At 44.9% G+C, this 4,715-nt stretch overlaps 1 pseudogene; it reads left to right on the forward strand.

Moving 5' to 3' along the window:
• The first annotated feature begins 916 nt into the window (after positions 1-916).
• Positions 917-4,715, forward strand: part of LOC102435260 — a 10,994-nt pseudogene continuing 7,195 nt past the window's right edge.

Below are 4,715 nucleotides of genomic sequence, written 5' to 3' on the forward strand. Positions count from 1 at the left end.
GGAGTAGAATTTAATTTTGTAAATCATATTTGTAGGGACCAAGTTTTATTTTGTTCCATAAAACTGTATGTTCCAATACCAATTATTGAAAAATATTTATTCCCTTATAGACTTGTATTGATATGTCATTAACTTTTTCTAACTATTCTGTTCCACTGGTCTATTTGTATATCCTTGTGCCAATCTACACTGTCTTAACTACTGTAAATTTGCACTAGGTCTTGAACTCAAGCTTAATTGGGCTCTTCTGATTCTGGGTGTGTGTTTTTCTAATACTCATAAGTCAAAGTAATACATATTTATGGACCCAATGGAAATAAGACCAATTTTAGGTTACCAGCAACCAGTTGATAGAAAAAATTCTCTATATGATGCTTGAAGCAAATATTTTAACAAGCCACAGATGATAAAAATCTTACCAATAGTATTTTAAGTTTCCATAGTTCACCTATTCTCATCCCTTCATTTTCCCCAGTCCAATCATCTGTAGAAAGGTATTAGTTTTCAAAATGAGGGTGAAGTGACTGCTTTATAGTAGATCCATAATATTATTTTTAAGAATAGTGGTAAGAAGCTCCTTCAGGTTTTTGGCAGCATGCAGTCCTTGTGGTTGTAGGACCGTGGCTCCCATTTCGTTGTCAGCTCAGTTCCTGGAGTCTGTTCATATTCCTCACCACAGGGTCTGCTCCATTTTTAAAGGCAGGAATGGCATGTCAAATGCTTCTCACACTTGGCATCTCCCACTTCTACTAGTTGGAGAAAACGGGATGCTTTTATATGTTTCGCATGATTATGTTAGGCCTACCTAGATCAGCTCTCTCTTAAGGTCACTGATTAGCACCCTTAATTATGTCTGAAAAGTCCTTTTGCCATGTAGTTAATATAATCATGGGAGAAACATTAGGGAGCAGAGACCATGGAGGCCATTAGAATTCTGTTTGCATCAGAAGTTTCAAGGAACAAGAATAAGATTATGTCTGTACACAAGTAAACAGAGGAGATACCATGAGTCTATGAAGAAATTTGAACATGTGATTCTCTATAATTTAAATATAGTCTGAGTGAAAAAACAAAGTATTCTCACAAAGAAAAAGTTAAAAGACCAAAAAGGGAGTGCTGGAAGTTATATTAAATATTAAATTGCACATTTTTTGAACATGTCACTAACCACTTCTATCATTAATTATATTAATAATATGAAGACTATTAAATTCTGCTCTCACCATTACAAGACTTTTATGTGTGATAATTTGAAGATGTATTTCTTAAATGCTTTTACAAAACTGTCTTAGTAACTATTTCAGAAGTAGTTTCTACAAAATAAAAAGAATGATCAAATTGGAAGTATGTTTTGTTTTTCTTTTTCTTAACCCATCACTACAAAGAGCCTTTTCAAGGGACTGATGGAAAGCAGGCACACTATAATGAACCATCTCGCAATATTTCGAATTAGTAGGAAGTGTGTAATTCTGTTCTGATATAGACACAATGCTACATGACACTTAAAAACATTTTTAAAGAGTATTTTTTAAATTGATGCTTATTAAATTCATGTTAAGAAATTTCTAAATGAAACCTCCATCTTAAGGTATTAAGGGTACTAAATAAGCAGGAACATGCTTTGTGGAGAGTTTACATGGTATAGTGTATTATTTTGCATTCTAAGAATAAGTTGTCAGACACATGCCCCAAATAATCTCTGACAAGTTGAAACTAGTCATTATAACTTGATCCTTAGATACACAGAGCTTCATCATGTGGTGCAGAAGCTAGTGTCTTTGCCTCATTTTTTCATACATACAACATATAATTCAAATAACAACAGCCCAAGGAAATAGCAGCTTCCCCACACCAACTTCCCCATTCCACCAACTACAAGCCTCCCTTCTTCCTTATTTATGAACATACCTCCTTATTTATGTAGTTTCTATTAAGTACTTTTAAAGGAGCTGTATACTCAGAGATTTTTAAAATGCTCTGATAATATTAACTGGGAAGGCATGGAAATTGATAAGAACATACTTTATATCCACTTGGGCTTTCTCTGTTTCATTTTCATAACAGGCTTTCCATAATAATTTCCATAGTTTTTATGAAGTGAAAGAAAGGCAGCATGTCATAATAGAAAGTGCCCTGTATTAAGACTCGGGGACCTAAGCTGTCAGTAGGACATCCCCTGAGGGCTCTCAGACTGTGAGAGGGGGCAGGCTGGGCTGAGGGACACCCACCCAGTGCACGAATTTTGTGCACCGGGCCTCTAGTCCTATATAATAAAAGAGAAACATGTAAAATGACCGTTCCTTCACTACGCTCACCAGCCAATCAGGAGTGAATATGCAAATTAACCCAACAAAGATGGCAGGTTAACACTTGGATTGCGGGAAACGAGTTAAGTCGGCTCGCGTGAATTGCGCGTACTCCGCGGGAGCCGTCTTAAACTCGGTTCATATAGATTTGCGGTGGAGTGCGGGAAACGTGTAAACTCGGGCCGATTGTAACTGCGTATTACCAAATATTTCATTTCAATCGAACCCATACTTCAAAAGATATAGGCATTTTAACGCGCCATCTTATATTTTGGCGGGAAATTCACCCGACACCGAAGTGTTAATTTGCATACACAGGCGCCAGGCGGAGAGCAGAAGCAGGAGAGCCAACAGCTTGGGGGGCCGTGGTTCCCACAGTCGCTTCCAGCGCGGGGAGCACCAGGAATTCTGGGAATAGTAGTTCTGATGGCAGCCCCAGGACCGGAAGCAGGAGCACAGGGAGCACCAGGAATGCTGGGAATCGTAGTTCTGGTGGAAGATAGATCTCCTAGACACTAGAGCAGTGGTTCTCAACCTGTGGGTCACGACCCCTTTGGGGGTTGAACAACCCTTTCACAGGGGTTGCCTAAGACCATCGGAAAACACATATATAATTACATATTGTTTTTGTGATTAATCACTATGCTTTAATTATGTTCAATTTGTAACAATGAAATTGGGGGTCACCACAACATGAGGAACTGTATTAAAGGGTCGCAGCATTAGGAAGGTTGAGAACCACTGCACTAGAGCAAAGTGAGCCTGGAGCAAGTTACTGTTGCAGTGGGGGATGGAGGGAAAGCAAAGTTGAGAGACATAAGTAAAATTAGAGTGTCTAGGAAAATTAAAGGGAAGATATCCTAAAACTTCCAGGAAATCTCCACCAATGAAGCAAAGAAAAAAAAAAGCCTCTATTCTTTGAGCAACAAACCAAACTGGGTTGGGGGTCTCAGACAATTCACTCATATGATTGTAAATACAGACAGAAACTCCCGGATTGGAGAGGGTGCAGGTTGGGCTGAGGGACACGCCCCCCCCCCAGCCCCCCTGCACGAATCTTTGTGCACCGGGCCCCTAGTCCTATCTAATAAAAGAGAAACATGGTAATTAGCCGTACCTCCGCTACCCTTCCCATTGGCTAATCAGGGCGATATGCAAATTAACTGCCAACCAAGATGGCGGCCGGCAGCCAGGAAGATTGAAGCGAACAGGAGGCTTGCTTGCTCCAGTGACGGAGGAAGCCAGGTTCCCCGCCTGCCTTGCCGGCCTCTCAGCTGCTCTCTAAGAAACATTGTTACAAATATAGAAGCTAAACAAAACCCCAGAAACCTGCTTTCAGCCAGCCGGGCTTCAGCCAGCAGGACCGCAACATTGTTTCAATTATAGAACAAACGCAGATCCCTGCTTTCAGCCAGCCAGGATCTCAGAGCTGGAGTGAGCAGGACTGCAACAGTGTTAAAATTATAGAACCCAAACAAACCAGATACCTGCTTTCAGCAGCCGAGGCCTCAGAGCTGGAGCCAAGCCTCAGAGCTAAAGCTGGCCCAGAATAAAAAAAAAAGAAAAAAAGGACAGGTTGGGAGCTTCAGTCACCCGCCAGCCTGAAAACGGCCCTTAGCCCCTCACCCAGACTGGCCAGGCACCCCAGTGGGGACCCCCACCCTGAAGGGGGTGTGACCAGCTGCAAACAGCCATCATCCCCTCATCCAGGCTGGCCAGGCACCCCAGTGGGGACCCCCACGCTGATCCAGGACATCCTTCAGGGCAAACCAGCCAGCCCCCACCCGTGCACCAGGCCTCTATCCTATATAGTAAAAGGGTAATATGCCTCCCAGCACCGGGATCAGCGGAGCAGCGAGGCCTCCCGGCACTGGGATCAGCGGAGTTGCGAGGCCTCCCGGCCTGGGATCAGCGGAGCCACAAGGCCTCCCAAACCTGGGATCAGCGGAGCCACGAGGCCTCCCAGCACCGGGATCAGCAGAGCAGCGACGCCTCCTAGCACTGGGATCAGCTGAGCAGTGAGGCCTCACTGCCCCGGTGTCAAGCGAAGCCGCGAGGCCTCCCAGCACTGGGATCAGCGGAGCCGTGAGGCCTCCTGGCCCCTGGAGCAGCGTGACAGGGGGTAGCGCCCAAACCCCTGGATCGCCCTGCGGCTCTGTGTGTGACAGGGGGCGGGGCCACAACCTCCCTATCCGCCCTGCTCTGTTCGTTACAGGGGAAGGTGCCCCAACCCCCTGATCAGCCCTGCTCTGTGCCTGATAGGGGGGAGCTCCCCAACCCACTGATCGGCCCTGCTCTGTGTGTGACAGGGTGTGGCACCTCAATCCCCCCATGGACCCTGCTCTGTGTGTGACGGGGTGGAGCCTCAACCTCCCCATCAGCCCTGCCCTGAGTGTGACAGGGGGGAGT

This window comes from Myotis lucifugus, unplaced genomic scaffold (assembly GCF_000147115.1).
Source record: "Myotis lucifugus unplaced genomic scaffold, Myoluc2.0 scaffold_308, whole genome shotgun sequence".
In the NCBI taxonomy this organism is placed as follows: domain Eukaryota; kingdom Metazoa; phylum Chordata; class Mammalia; order Chiroptera; family Vespertilionidae; genus Myotis; species Myotis lucifugus.